This window comes from Furipterus horrens, unplaced genomic scaffold (assembly GCF_987537825.1).
Source record: "Furipterus horrens unplaced genomic scaffold, mFurHor1.1.pri manual_scaffold_2, whole genome shotgun sequence".
Lineage (NCBI taxonomy): Eukaryota > Metazoa > Chordata > Mammalia > Chiroptera > Furipteridae > Furipterus > Furipterus horrens.
Window position 1 is genome coordinate 132,446,438 of NW_028327172.1, and position 17,241 is coordinate 132,463,678.

Below are 17,241 nucleotides of genomic sequence, written 5' to 3' on the forward strand. Positions count from 1 at the left end.
GTCATGAAAGTTGTCGGGAATTCATATTTTCCTTTAACATTTGCAGGATTACTTCAACATATTCATAGATGCCCTGCAGTCGTGTCTTCATATTATTTTGTTTCGTTTCTCCAAACCCAGCAAATTTATCAAATTCCTGATGAGATTACTCTAACTCCTACATCCTCTCTCCACTCATTCCATCCCTGACTGACGTGTAACCTTTTTTGACTGAATTATTGAAATCCATTAATGGTTTTATTGCTTCTGATTGCCAACATTTGCCAAATGTGCTGTGGCATTTATCAAGCTCTTGACAGTCTGGACAAGGATCACTTCCAGCACTGATTTAAGTTCCACAAACTAATTTTCCTTAACTAGTGTCAGCTCAGCTCCAGCAGTCCTGGGTAACAAGCTACTAATGAGCTTGCTCCTGAGTTTGTAACAACATCACAATAAAAACCCCACAAAATTAGCGGGTATTTAGCAAAGTTATAAGGTGATAAACCCCACAGGGAGTCCAGAGCACTGCTCTGACTGTGCCTTCATACAGAAGGGCATGGGGGCAGGAAGTTGCTTTACACCTGGGAAAGGGAAGAGGCGGGTCTCATATCCCCCTTCCCTTAACCTTACCTACCTATTACGTCAGTGTCTAGTATGCCTTCTGATAAATTCACAGCCCAAAAGAAAAAAGGCATTTACGTCAGTGTGAAATCATTGGGAAGTTGACTCACTCCTCAGAAAATGTCAAGCTGATCCCTTCACTTTATTGCTTGGGTAGCTTCAGAATATTTGAAAAAAGAGACTTGCTTTAGAAGTCAGAAGATCTAGGTTCTTACAAACTTTTGGGCAAACCATGTAACCTCTTATTTTTGGTTTGCTTATACCTTCAGTAAAGTACGTAGGATAATAAAACCTTTCCTGCTGCCAACAACAAAGTTTGGTCAGATAAATTCTGCTCAACATCACCTCCGCGATTGAAAGGTAGGAGCCCATAGATTTCACTTGGTTGCTGTCCTAATTTCAATACTCACATTGCTCCTCATTTTCAGAAGGCAAAACTTCCTTCCATGAGGGCTGGAGAAATTCACCTACATCATATTAAAAAGCATGGTTTTCATGCACAATCAGCCAAACCAAACTCAAAACCCTCCCAGGTTTGAGTAGAAGAACCATGGTGGGTAGGAGAAGCTCCAGGTGATAGGAAAGAGAGAACGGATTGAGGTCCTTGACGGTTTCTTTCAAATGGCTCTGCCCTCCACCCTAAGGCTTCTCTCACTTTATCCTTGTCACCACCGTCAGAGTTGGACCAAAGATATTGTGCTGCTTCTAACATTACTCATTCTTCTTCAGTTAGCACTTACCATCCTAAGTACTTGGCTTTGGGGTAAAGGTCCTGGGGTAAATAGGGTTTAGTCACTGACCTTAGGAAACTCACAAGATAGCAGAGGAGTTAGCTGGACAAAGAGATAATTACAGTAAAATGTGACAAATGGTATCATAATAGTAATATAAGGTGATGTGGGAGCCTTAAGACAAGGAATACTAGCCTGTGGGACACCAGTATGTATGATACAGAGGGCTGTAGCCACTGTGCCCCACATACCACTGCCAGTCCCACACTCCAGGGATTTTAGAAGTAGAATAGGAATGGAGTGTACTCTTCGAAGCTGATGAAGCCTGCTCTGCTCTGTGTAGCCCCAAATTCTTATCAGTAGGATGTGAAAACAAAATGTTTAAGGAAAAAGAGACTTCTGGAGTTCTATGATATCCCTTGGAGCCTCACAGTCTTGCTACCTATCTCCCTGTGTTGATTTATGTCTTCTCTTCATTCTTACTCCCAACCATTTGGTGGAGATCTGCATGCTTACCCCGTGCATTTCTGAACATAGCAAACTCAGTAAAAACCCTAACTGAGAAAGGAGTGATCGGTGATCTCCTATGACAGACACTCGCCCTTCTCTCTCCTCAGACAATTCGTTTCTGAGTCAGTTCTTTCACCCGCGCTGAGGGAGCTGAGGGACAGGGACCCTAGCAAGTGGCACATTGAACAGGGACTGGCAAGAAGGACTTGCCGGGGAACCTAACACTAGCCCCGCAGAAAACTTTCATAGAGCAAGTAACTTTTCTACTATGTCTTGAAAGAATAAAATGGAAGGTGCTATGTACTCCCAGAGAACCTGTAAATCTCTCTGGTGTAGTATTGACCATCTTTTGTGTGGTCTTCTCTGACAGACTGTGAACTCCTTGAGGGCAAGAATTGTCATGTTCATCTTCATGTTCCCTGAACCCTGCACAGTTCCCAGCACATGGGAGGAACCCCACCAAAGGCTGATGAATGAATGAATGAATGAATGAACGAATGGATGAATAAATGAATGAATGCGTAAAGAACAAATTAGCAAAATTGCTCATTTATTTTTGGAAAAGCATGGCTATTAAAGTAAGAAGAAAATGATAGAAAAGCAACTAAAGCAAGACCCAGAATCTAGGAGGTTTTTGATTGTTTAAGGTGGAAGCCTTGCTTGTGAGCATAAATTGAGGGGCAGGAGCTAATACAGAGGAAAAGAATGAGGGAAGGGGATCTTTGGCAAGATGAAGGGATCAAAGCACTGAAGTGGCCCTTCTGAATAAGGGCTGGATACCTTTTACTTAGCAGCAAGAGTAAAGGGGATAAAAAATGGGTAACAAATTGATAAGTGTTTGAGACTATTACAGTCTAACAGCATGAAATGAGGTAGAAGTTGATAAAATTCACTCTTGTTCCTCTGTGTGAAGTAAAAGCACCAAAATTTGCTCAGGCAGTAATGTTGGGGGATGGTGTGTAATACTTATCATGTTCCCTGATTAAATATGCCTTCTCAAATCTGGGTTCTCAAAAGCAGCCCTTATCCTCTGAAAATCCTGAAAAATTTGCCTTGTTTGAGGAATTAAGTTTACAGAATGTTTTCCATCAAGTTCTTCACAAGGTGGCATCTGAAAGGGTTTAAATGTTTGAAAAATGACAATGCCCCCAATCTCATCGGTTTGAGAAGCTGGTCTCTGCATCAGCAGGTACTAAAATCGGCTTAGTTAAAAAGAAGCTCTTTTGTTATTCTTATTTCCCTTACAGATAAACTCATTTCCTATTTCCCATTAGGTTGCCAGACATATATTTGTTGTCCAATAAATCAGAGCAGGTCTTTGACAATATAACATACGGTGTGTGTGTGTTTGTGTGGGGGTTCTCTCATGGTTGTTCATGACCTTAAATGCCAGATCAGTTCCCTGGGTGACAAGAAGGCTTTTCTCAGCTTTCCACTGATTCACTTATACTTTAAAGACTGACCATCTTTTTCTGCCTGAGCCTTTCTGTATAGGAGGAAATAGATGAGCTTCTGACAGAGCTAATCACCAAGGGTCCCTGAGGATAAGGGGCCAGCACAAATAGAAAGGGCAGTTAGGGAGTAGAGCCAGGGGCTGTGGAATTCTGAAAGGGGAGCAAATAATTGCTAGTCAGCTCAACTATCTGACTTTCCTTTTTTCACATGTGCTGTGGGCACCCAGGCAGGACACCTTGTAAAGACATCTGGAAATGCTGAAGTGCGAAGAAGGAATTAGAAGTTTTAGGTGAGTCCCAAGGTGGCAAAACAGTTCACTGCACATGAACCCAAGTGAAATATGTTTACTTTTAGGCTGGGAAGACCAACAGCAAGTGCGATTTTTATATCCCTGAAAAGTCTGTATACCTAATGAAAAATACGATGAAAACAGATGTTGGATCTTTTAAAGGCATCGCATGCAATCCACCCAAAAGAGTCAACCCTTATCTAAGGATCTGGAGGGTGACTGAAGGTTGGTCCTAGGAAAAACAGTACAGAAGGCAATGGCCCCCCAACATGCTGCTTGGTGATCTTTCTTCCCAGCCCCTGTCTTGCATCGATCTGATTCCAGATGCCAGGTGCCTTTCTGATTGCCCGTCTCTATCCAAGGAAAGCAGTCTTACAAATGGGTGATAAAATAGACAGAAATGCTCTCTCATGGGAACTCTGAGTCAACATGATGCATATGTGAGGAAGTCCCTTTGGATACAGGTGCCCTTTCCTTGCCCTCGAATCCCACAGTTTTTACTTCTGTTGATGGCCAACCAGAGATATTTATTTTTGTAAAATTCTTTACGTTTTATAAAATTCCTTTTCAGGTTTTTTCAGTAAACTTTATTTCTGTGTAAGAAAACTAGAGATCATAACTCTTTCCTTTATTCCTTTCTTCCTTCCTCCCTTCCTTCCTTCTTTCCTTCCTCCCTTCCCTCATTCCTTCCTCCCTTCCTCCCTTCCTCCCTTCCTTCTTTTTTAATGTATTTTGTGCCCACTATGGGCCACGCCTCTTGCCAGCTAGGCACTGAGCACACTCTCCACCCCTCCACAGGAGGTCACCACTGATTCATGTCACATCTCTTGAACCCTTAGATATTCATGGCACTATGCTATGTACCAGGAGCATGTTCATCTTCCTAAAATGAGTGATAGCAGCTTACCTCATTCTATTCCACACCCTTTTTTCTCAACTGGTAATCCATATATCCAAGTACTTTCTAGACAGCCATGATCAATGGTATCAAGCTCATATAGCCATGGCTTCTTTCACTGGTAGACATTTGCTCCTAGAAAGTTTGTTTTTTGCACTGAGCTGCCAATCTCCATGCTTTAATTGTCATACAAAACACTATTTTTAAGTCACAGTTAAATAAATGGGAACTATATCTAGTCTTTTAATTGGAGCTTTTGACACTATCACTTAAGTAATAATTATATATATATATATATATATATAAAACAATTATTAGACATGTCTATGTGTCTATTATTTTACTCAACAACCTTAGAAGGTAGTTATGGAATTAAAGAAATGGGTCTTGTGGGAAAGATGAAAATTCAATAGACAATGTTATATTCAATAAATATTGAATGTAATCCCATTATAAAAGAGGAACCGAAGACTGAGTGATCCATCTTTTCCAAAGTCACACAGCCAGTCACACCAGAGCCAGCCGTTCAACTCAGGCTGTCTGTCTCCCCAATCTATGCACATCACCTTCCCACACTAACTCCTGCTTAGTTTGAGGTGGCAATTTGACCCCAATCTTTCTCATCACTACCTCCCCCATCCAACCATGGGGAAAAAAATGCCTATCTGGTTGATGTCTCAAAAGAAGGACCTCTATGTGACCTGGTATAGCCCCCTCTGATCAAATCCTTGAGTGATGGAATCACCAGGAAATACAGCATCTGCCACAATCTGCATGCTAAAGCCTGTGAGTAAGGGACTAAGCTGCTGCAGGGTGAGTCAGAGGACTCACTGCTGGCATTGATGTTACCACCTGTGCTTTGCCTTAAGCATCAGCATGGAGCTACAGGAGCTTTTGGGGAACAATGATCCTTGGAAAGTACTGGTATATATAATTTTTAGATGATTAGTAGGACCATTATTATCAAAGTATTTATATGTGTTTACTTGGTAACAACAGGCACAATTTCTTCCTTAAGAATCCTGAAACAAGACTTCCGGCCAAGATGGAGGCTTAGACGGACACGCTAGGTCTCCCTCTACAACTACAGTGGAATACAACTACTTCAAAACAAAGGATAACTAGAAATTCCAGAAAATAAAGCTACACGGAAGCCCAACATATGAAGTTATAAACCAGCGGTGCCATTTGGGCAGGTAAGAGTTAAAGAAGGCAAAGCTGTTTGCGGAGCGGCGGGGCGGGGCGGCGAAAAATCCTGGAGGCAATCAAGCCCCTGGCGTGCGCGACTCCAATCAAGCCCCTGGTGTGCCCGACTCCGGCGCTGGGGAGCAGCCGCAGCATCGCCTTGAACAGTGAGGCCCAGGGGGGCGGGAGGACGGATCCCGGTCTCCTAGCTGAATAACTGTGTGAATCCATCTTGGACCCCCGCCCCCACAGAAAGCACCACAGGGCTGCGAAATAGGTCGCGGACGGGCAGGCGCCGGCGGTCGCTGATTTGTGACGCGTACGCAGGCACTGCCCCCTGCCCCCGACAGCCGGCCCAGGAAAACAAAACGCATCTGTCAAAATGAGGCTGACAACTATAGAAATCCCGGTGACACAACTCACCAGACAGCAGATAGAGAACCTGACAGATGAACAGATAAGAAACCTGTCAGAGGCTCAGTTCTGGGCCATTGTTATCAGGTGGCTTACAGAATTCACAAAAGAGCAGGAAAAAGATATGAAAGAAGCGAAAAACTTTCATAACGAAAGGAACAAAACCACATACGAGACAGATGGTGAGGAATCCAGAGTCCATTTCAACAAACTGGAATATGGAGAAGGAACAAGCAGTCAACCAATGCAGCGAGAGGAAATGGCAAGCAACAATGAGAGGATCAGAAACCTCTGGGACAGCTATAAAAGGCCCAACATAAGAATCATTGGTTTGCCAGAGAATGAGGAAGATGAACTAGAACTTGAAAAATTGAGTGAAAATATAATAAAGGAGAACTTCCCAGACTTGGGGAAGGGAATAGACTTGCAGGTCCAGGAAGCAAGGAGAGTTCCCAAGAGACTGGACCCAGGGAGAACCACTCCAAGACACATTATAATCAAAATGTCAAAAATTAAAGATAAAGAGAGAATCTTAAAAGCAGCAAGAGAGAAGAAAAGAATTATGTACAAAGGGGTCCCAATTAGACTATCAGCAGACTTCTCAAGGGAAACCCTACAGACAAGAAGGGACTGGCAAGAAATATTCAAAGTAATGAAAATCCAAAACCTACAACCACGAATACTCTATCCAGCGAAATTGTCATTCAGAATAGAAGGACAGAGAAAGTGTTTCCAGGACAAAATAAAACTGAAAGAGTTCATTAGATCCAAACCACTGTTATATGAGAAGTTAAAGGGACTGGTTTAAAAAACAGAAGCTAGGGAGATGAAACAAAGGCAAACGAAACAGGCAACGAGAGTGGAAAAGGAACTGTGGGTAAGGGAAACATAGTGGGGGGAGGCCAACAGGGAGGGGGAGTGGGGAGAGGGAGGGAGATGATATAGGAATTGGGGATCATGGTAGGAGGGAATGGAATAGACGGAGAGAGGTTGGGAGGAACTGTAAGCACAACTAATGGACATAATCTAAAAGGGGGGGACAACTGGAGGGAGGGGGCCACCGGGTGGAGGGGAGTAGAGGGAAGGGATTGATTAATATTTTAATCAATAAAACACATTAAATCTGTAAAAAAAAAAAAAAAAAAAAGAATCCTGAAACAAAATAACCCCCATGATGCTCATCTCTACGACATAATACTGTCCACTCCCAAAGCCACTGCCCTAGTTAAGACTCTCATTACCTTTCATGAAATTTTTTTGGTGCTTTGCTAATAGATCTCACTGCTTTTACATTTCTGTTCTCCAGTACTAATCTAGTCATCTTCCTAAAGCACAGCTAAACCCACACTACGGAACACACTCCTGTGCTGTTAATATCCCTTACATTGTAAACTCCTCAGCAGTCATTCAAAAAAAGAGCCCCCAAAGAAAGGTTCTACAGTTCTATCTTTCCAACACCACTCAAAACATACTATGCTGTCCCCTGAACACCCTGGGCTTTTGCTCACATTCTTTCCTCTGTTGAGAATATTTCCCATATCCCACATTCATAATCTTTGCCTTTCAAAATTCTGTCCCAATGCAAAAACACCCTCTACTATGAGGACCTTGATATCTTCTTATTCAAATACCCCTTTGAGCCTCCATATCACTGTTTGGAATTCTTCTGTGATTCTTCTCTTATTAGCATTTCACAATGCCTAGGAAAGTCACCTAACCATAGAGAACAATGCTTACCTTACATAGTTGTTGAGAGGATTAAATAAGATTGAAATACTTGAGTAGTTGCCCTGGCATAGAGGAAGTACCCCATCTATGGTAACTTTTCTAGTTATATTTTGTCCCTAATATAATACACACACACACACACACACACACACACACACACACACACACACACACACACTTACAACTATAAACCCTTGAGGATAGTGCCAAGCTCTGTTCATCTTTATATCCCTTGCTGAACTTGTCAAAAAAAAGGGGGTAAGTCTTCAAAAAACATTGGTTGAATTGAAAATGCCAATATCCCACATTAAGACACTAATTTTTGCCTGGCTGCTGTGGCTCAGTGGATTGAGTGTCGGCCTGCAAACCAAGTGTCGCTGGTTCAATTTCCAGTCAGGGCACATGACTAGGTTGCACACCAGGTCTCCAGTTGGGGACACGTGAGAGGCAACCACACATTGATGTTTCTCTCCCTCTCTTTCTCCTTTCCCCTCTCTGTAAAAACAGATAAATAAAATTTTTAAATAATAATAAAAATAAATAAAAAATAAAATAAAGTAAACTTGTTAAAAATTAATTAATTAATTTTTTTTAAGACACCAATTCTTAATGTCCAGAAGGGGGGAAGTTTTGAGAAGAGGAATAGCTCACCTACCTTGTTGATAAACCTATCCTTTATAAATATATTTCTCTTTTTTCCTTCTTGAGTAGTTTGTTGGTGATAAAAGAGGTATAGTCTTTCTTAACAAAGACATCAGCATACACCCAAGCAATATAAAAATTCCTCCATTCCTATAGCATTTAACAAACTTAATGGTATTTCTTGTGGACTAAATTATGTGATTTCTGTTTTCTCCATTTTTCTGTGGGGCATCAAGGACAGTGAAACGACCCTATTGTATCTGCTTTGTTTCCTAGACCCTAAAACAGAACCTGGTACAAAATTGTGTTCCAGAAAATTCTTTCTGAACATCGCTGTTCCAGATTTTCACTCACGTATCTCAGTGAAGCTCTGAGAGAGAAGAAACAATAGACCAGCCTTGGCACCATCAGAGGGCTCAGCCAGCTCTGATAGTGATCTTCCCACCTCAATCCTGCCATTTCCTTATTGCCCTCAGGACAGGTTGCTCAGGTTTATTTATTTTTTTTTTTAATGTTTTTTATTGATTATATTGTTACAACAGTTCCAATTTTCTCCCCCTTGTTCCCCTCCCCCCAGCTCCCCCCTCCCCCAGCAATCCCCCCCAAGTCCGTACCCCTGGTTCGTAAAAATTAACTATCCCCCCCCCTCTCAAATATTAGGACCCTTTGTAATCTTGTAAAGGACAATGGGCGAAGGTCTCAAGCTCCTCTAGCTGCTTCAAGCTGGACATGGTTGCCCTCAGGTTTATTTTTGAACAGACCAATTATTGCAAAAGTTCTTGGTTGTCCTAATGGTGATGGGGCTGTATTAAGATTTGTCACTGAGGCTTGACAGAACATATTTAGAGGCAGTTCTATAACTTTGGTGATCACAGAGTTCTGCCTTGCTAATCAATGTATCAGAAGCTGATGCTAAGAGGTATATTAAATCATCCATCACAGGTCTCTGCTTGAGGGAAACCCAATCATAATGAATGTATTCATTAAAAAGTGCTTTCTTTTTAAGTACATGATCAAGAAACAAACAAAAGCCAATCACTGTTTATGCAGAGATGGAAAAATCTTATTTTTGTCTGGGATCTGGATAGAAAAAAAATTAAAATCTCCCATGAGCCCATATTAAGTGCAAGCCTCAATGTCTAAAAATCTTTCTGTGGCTCCCAAGACTGGAGAAGGGGTCCCTTAAGATGTCCTCACAGCACCCTGGGCTTCCCTTCTTATGCGATTGGTTTTCTTTCTGTCCTGCCACTGACTTCCTTCAGCCCACACCAGCTCACACTGCAGGTGATTCAGAATCAGTGGACCCTAACCCATGTCCTTTCATATTGCTGTTAAGAGTATAAACTGGTACAGTCACTATAAAGGGCAATGGGCAGTCATTTTCAGATATTGTATCTTTTAAAAAATGACAGAGCTACACAGATTCTTTGATCCCACAGTTCTTAGACATCCAAGCTAACAATCTGAGAATTGAAAAAAGGAATAGGAATTATCCATTCTCAGTAGGAAATGAGTTCATCATTTATTCTGAGAAACACTGCTTTGAGAGCTGCTGTTCTGAGAGCAAGAATCGTGACTGTCCCGCTCAATTATTAATCTCCAGCAGTCAAGACCATCCCTCACACTTATGGGCATTCAGTCAATATTTAAGTGAATAAGTGACCTTACCAAAAATTCAGATTTTCTTCATGATGTAAATCTGTTTTTAAAAACCCAGCATGCTCCTCTTCCAAATGCGACAATTAACCAGTCCTATAAGTTTGAAATGACAAAGCAGGGTGTCTCTGAAGTACTTCCTTTGTTGAAAACTGAAACATATTTATTAGTGACATTTAAAGTTTTCTCCCACCTACTCCCCCTTGCAAATATTTCTGAGGGAAATCCATTTCTGAATCAATCCATCCTCATTTACATTTAATTCTCCTCAGACTACACTCACTGGAGGAGTATCAGAAAAGGTCAGGATGCTGGAGCAATGCGACAACCGAAGCAACAAGCATACGCAAAGCATCCACTGACAATTAGTCAGAATGGAGGAGACAAAGGAACCAGATGCTGGTTTTAACATGCAGCAAAGAACTGTTCATTATGTCTGATAGTTGCAAAGAACACAGAAAAAAAAATGTTTGTTTGTTTTTTAAATCTGGGACTCTAGATCTGTGGACATACTCCAAGCTAGAAAAAGCCTTAAGGTAACACCTGAACAGGTGAGTACAATAGGTCACCCTGTTCAAATATGGTCAGAACCAGAGCATTCCTGACTCATCTGGGAAAATACACCTTCCTTTCACTTAGCATTGTTCTAGATTAAAGTGCTTCTAAAGTACCTGCTGTGGTAGGTGATGTTGCCTCTGAATCTAATAGTAACCATTGTGAAATATTAGCATTTAAGGGCCACCTGAGAGCCTGCACCAACTCAGGCATTTAATGAAACCAAACTGATATGAAAATAACCTTCCCTTAATTTGCACAGAACCTTTCCCTATAGAAAACATGGCTGATAGAATTATGAAAAATCCTGGTGCTGAACTCTTCTACATATTGTCTGTAACAGCAAATCTCAAACTTCTTGGTCTCAGGGTCCCTTTACACTGTAAGGAGAATGACAAAGAACTTTTGTTTATGTGAGTTATATCTATGAATGTTTATCAAAATCAACATTGAAACAGAAAAAAATCTAAATATGTATTAATTTGTTTAAAAATAAAACTAGCAAACCTATTACCTGTTGACTTAAATAAAAGCATCCTATGAAGAATAACTATATAATCCAAAATAAAAACTAAATTTAGTGAGAAGAATGTCATTGTCTTATAGTATTGCAAATCTTTTTAATATTTGAGAAGGTTCTTTTATAAATATTGAATTCAAGTCCTTTGTCAGAAATTGATTTATAAGTATTTTCTCCTAGTCTGTGTCTTCTTTTCACTCTCTTACTAGTGATCTTTGAAGAATAGAAGGTCCAAGTGTTAATGAAGTCCAATTTATCATTTTTTTCAATGGTTTATGCTTTTGACATTGTATCTTAGAAATATTTGCTTAACCTAAATGCATAAGAAAGTCATTCTTATGATTTCTTCTGAAAGTTTTATTGTCTTAGGTTTTACATTTAGATCTATGATTAATTTTGAACTAATTCTTATATGTGGAGTTATGTATGAATTGAGTCTTTTTGCTTTTGAGTGAATATCCAACTGTTCCAGCACCATTTGTTAGAAACTGTCCATTCTCCATTGAATTGCTTTTGCTATTTTATCAAAAGCCAATTGATCATACATTTATGTCATTTATGGACTCAATTCTCTTCCATTAATCTATACATCTATCTTTCTCTAAAATCATGTTCTTTTGATGACTGTAGCATTACAATAATTCTTGATATCAAGAAAAGTTAGTCCTTCATTTTCAAAGTTGGTTTGCCAATTTTAACCTCTTAACATTTCATATAGAAGTGACTCATCAATTTTTAAAAATCCTTCTGGATTTCAATTGGAATTTTGTTGATTCTATAAGTCAATATGAGAATTAGCATCTTTAATATACTCTTGCAATCCATGACAATGGTATAGTTCTGCATTTATGCAGAATATTTAATACATATTTAGAATTTTTTTCTCTTTCAATGTTGATTTTGATAAACATTCATAGATATAACTCACATAAACAAAAACCAGAGTTATTTCATCAGTATTTTATAGTTTTCAATATACAGATCTCACACATAATTTGTTAGTTTTATGTCTAAATAATTTTTTAAATTTTTGGTGCTATTGTATATGATACTTTTAATTTCATTTCTAATTATTCATTGCCAATATATAGAAATAAAATGAATTTTGTATGTTGACCTTGTGTCTTGTGATTTTTACTAAACTAACTTACTGGTTTTAGATTTCTAGTATGATGTTGAATAGAGACAGCAGACATCCTTGCTTTGTTCCCAATCTTAGGAAGGAAGCATTAGTTTTGCACCATAAAATGTTAATGTTTATTAGGCTGAGGAAGTTCCCTTCTATTACTAGTTTTCTGACTTTTTTTATTATGAAGTGATCCTGAATTTTGTCAAAAGCTTTTTCTGCATCTATTGAGATAATCATATGGTTTTTCTTCTTTAATCTGTTGATATGGTTAATTAAATGTATCAATTTTCAAATGTTGAACCAGCTCGCATTCCTAGGGTAATTCTACTTGGTCATAATGTATATATTACCATTTTTAATACATATTGTTGGATTTGATTTGTTAGTATTTGTTTGAGAATTTTTGCCTCTATGTTCATGAGGGATATTAGTTCATAGTTGTCTTTCCTTTTAGGACTTATAGAATAAGTTGGGAAGTGTTCCCTCCTCTTCTCTACAGGGTTGGGCCTAGGGTGAGTCAACCAAGACACCCAAGGTACAAAATGTATGGAGGCAGTCACCCACAGGTGCTGAACCTGCACTTGCATAAGTGTTCTCTTGCTTCACCCTGGTTCCTTATAACACTGCTTCTATATTCTGAATAGTTTGTGTAGCACTGGTATTATTCCTTTTTTCAGTGTTTGATAGTATTTTCCTGTGAAGCCATCTAAGTCTGAAGTTTTCTTTGTTGAAAGTGTTTTAACTACAAATTCAGTTTCCTTAATAGATATAGAACTATTCCAGACATCTCTTTCTTCTTGAGTGGACTCTAGGCATTTGTGTCATTCAATATTTTTTTTTTATTTCATCTAGTTTGTTGAACTTATGGACATACATTTATTCATAATATGAATTATTACTCTGAATGGTCAGTAATAATGTCCCTTTTTAATTCCTGATATTGGTAGCTTGTGTCTTCTCTCTTTTTACATAGTCTATCTAGCTAGAAGTTCATGAATCGTGTTGACCTTTTGAAAGTACCAGCTTTTATTTTCATTGATTCTCTAGTCTCAATTTTACTTTCATATGTTCTCATCTTTACTATCTAATTCCTTTTGCTTGCTTTGGGTTTAATTTGCTTTTATTTATTTTTTTAGTTTTGTATTTAAAAAGACTAATAGGAGCATGTTAAGAACACAGGTGATAGCTTGAGGGGCCAACACTGAACAGATTTTGAATAATTTGAAAGTAAAAATATTATAGTAATGAATTTTAACATCTGGAATTTTAAAAACAATTTATATGTTTATGGAAATAAGAGAAAAAGGAGAAAAGTGGTGAGGGAGATAGGGGATAGGGCGTTTTCTATTTAAAAAAATTTAAAAAATGCCAGTCAATAAGTGTAAAAGAAATTGTAGAATTTGAAAATTTCATTTGTAACTTCCAATTTATAATGTGTTCAATAAAATGTTGTCGATAAATGCTAAAACTATTGGGTAAAAGGTTATGGGAAACAGGATATTCAAATGTTCTCAAAATATCAGCACGCAGATTATTTATTTACTAGAAAGGAGGAAAGGATACCTTAAAATGGAGAAACCTAGCAAAACTATCTTAACTAAGTGATCAAAATTAAAATGACTAGTAATGAAATAAACTGTTATATACTTCTTGATGAGATGTAATAAGAAGTACATAGCATCACAAAGGTGGTAATCTTGCCAAAAATGTTTTACGTAATCTAAGCATGAGGAAACAAACAAATCCATAATGTGGGGCATTTTACAAGATACCTGGCCTAGATTCTTCGTGTGTGCACGTGCACACACACACACACTTACACAAGCCAACAATTGCTTAACTAAGTAAAGATTGGGGTAAATAGAGTATGCACAGGGAGTCATTTGCATAACTTGCTTATTTTACAGAGGGGAAAGTAGAGTTGCCTTCATGGTAGAGCAATGACAAACCAGTCATCTCTTCAATAATGTTTGGATTTCTGAAAACAAGCATAGTGGAGAAGGATCAGCCAGTCAGGAACAAACAATAAATTACTGTTTAAGGAAATCTTATTTTCGCTTCTGAGCTGCCGCAGGAAGACTCTAAGGAGCAGTGATGTTCTCATTAGCAGCTTAGGTTAAGCCCAGAATTCTCTGTATTCTATATGTCTGCTGTTAGTGATATTTTCTGCAAACACCAGGACCTGAGCACCTGCCTATTGCTCAAACTTTCCTTTCCCACAGAAAAACTTGAGAAACCCCATGAAGTTCAGTGAGCCATCCCCCAATATACAGAGTGTGGATTGGGAATAGTAATGTTATTATTCCCCTGACACAGAGCGGGAAAATAACTCTCTACTGAGCAGAAACAGAAGTAGATTTTTAAATGTTTGAAAATGCAGTAGAAAAATGAAAAGGAAGAATACAAAAAATATCTATACTATGGCTAAATATACATGTAACCCAAGTTTTCCCAGGCTACAAATCCAGATACTCGTGCCCTGATCTGATTGACGTGAGACCTATGGTGACACGTCACCCCGAGGCCCAAAGATCTATTTCTGGGGATGTCTTACATGAACTACTGAGCAGTACTTTTTATTCCTCCACATCCAGCTCTTCACCATGATGACATGGTGGTCCTTCTCAAAGCTACAGACCCTAATGGGACCAAAGTGGCATTATTCCCCTCTGCTTTCACTGTGGTGAAGTCAAGCTAGGTTCCATAAAGAATTAAAAAACTGATCATTTCTAATCTTCTTGAGAGGCTCACTACCTATTTAATTGCCTGATTCCTCAAAATTGTCTACAAAAATATTCCTACAATAAGGTCATTTATTATAAGAATAATAGCTACTCTTCTCACCTGAGACTCTGGTTAAAATGCAGATTTTGGTTCATTAGCTCTGGGAGCTGAGATTCTGCATCCTAGCAAGCTCTGGAGGTGTTGATGCTGCTGGTCATTATACCACACTTTAAGCAGCAGACTTCTATAGTACTTAGTACTAAGTGTTATAGTACTAAGCACCTACGTTTGTTGTACTTAGTGGGTATCCAATAAATATGTTTTGGAGAGATGACTGAATTTATTGACTATTTCTACAGTAGTCGAATGAAGAAAAGAAACTTTATCAAGATATTTGCCTTCATCCTACCCATGTTCCTTTTTTTCTCAGAGTAAGGAGGCTAGGGCATTGCTAGGGGGTAGCAGAACTGGCAAGGGAGCCTGTTTACCTTTGGGGCTGTGAAGCAAAATAAGAAATAGCATGACTGGTTGATGGCCTTGTCCATTCTGTGCAGTGATCTGGCATCACAGTTAACCTGTTTTTCTACATGTAGCAGCTTCCATCCCTACCCTCATAACAATTACTGGCCAGAATTGCAGATTTATATGTTATTTACTCTACTCTACTTTCCCTGAACACACACACACATGTATATACAAACATACGCCTTTTAATTTAAACTGTTTCTTCTGCTTCTAATAATGAAAATTAATCATATGACCTTACACTATCAAATGCAAACTATTAATGCCTTCTAACCTAGCCCTAGCGTAGAAAATAAACCACACATCCTTCCCCCTTCTTTGATTATTAGAGATAAAATGTAATCTCAAGCTAATCTGACTCCCTATACTTGTCTTTCTGAACAAATTCCTAATAATCTCTAATTTTTATTTTATTTCAATAATATTATCTTCACTTATAGGCTCCACGTCTAAATCAATCAAGGCAAAGTTCTGTTTCCTTCTAGTGGTCAGAAAAGCAAAACATCTGGCTTTGTAAAATATAAGCCCTTTAAGAATATTCATATCAGGAGGTCTGAGCTCTGATAATAACTTGTGTGTTAACCTTATCTGAATAACTTAACACATCTGTGTCTCAGTTTCCTCTTCTGAAAAATTAGGAAGCTGATTATGTGGTCTCTTTTAAGTCAAACATTCTATGATTCTAGAACAGTTCACAAAAACAAAAGCATTTAAAATACTTAACAAATATATCTTTAGGTTTATGTGATTGATTGTATTAGAACATATATACATATATATAATTTTGCTATTTCTACCTTGTTATAAATTTTATAGAATCAGAAAAAGCTTTGATAAAATCCAGCACTCATTTATAATAAAAACTTTCAGAGAAGTGGAAATAGAGGGATCATACTTCAACATAATAAAGGCCATATATGACAAACCGGCAGCCAATATCATATTCAATTAGGCAAAAATTAAAAGCATTTTTCCCTTAACATCAGGAGTAAGACAAGAATGTCCACTTTCACCACTGTTATTCAATATAGTACTGGAAGTCCTAGCCACAGTAATCAGACAAGAAGAAGAAATAAAAGGCATGCAACTTGGAAAGAAAGAAGTAAAACTGTCATTATTCACAGATGACATGATATTGTATATAGGAAACCCTAATGACGCTACCAAAAAGCTACTAGATCTACTAAATGAATTTGGCAAAATAGCAGGATAAAAAATTAATATTCAGAACTCAGTTGTGTTTTTATAATGAACTATCAGGGGGAGAAATTAAGAAAACAACCTCATTTACTACTACAACCAAAAAAATTTATTCCTAGGAATAAATTTAACCAAAAAGGTAAAAGACCTGTACTCAGAAAATTATAAGATACTGAAAAAAGAAATGGAGGAAGATTCAAATAGGTGGAAGCATATACAGTGTTTATGGACAGAAAAAAAATTAACATTACTAAAATACCCAAAGCAATCTACAGATTCAACACAATTCCTATTAAAACATATCTAGAAAAAATATCCCCAAAACTTATATGGAACCACATGAGACCCTGTACAATCTTAGCAATCTTGAAAAAGAAGAACAAATATGGAGGTATTACACTAGCTCATATCAAACTATACTTCAAAGCCATGATATTGACACAAGAACAAGCATATAAATCAATGGAACAGAATAGA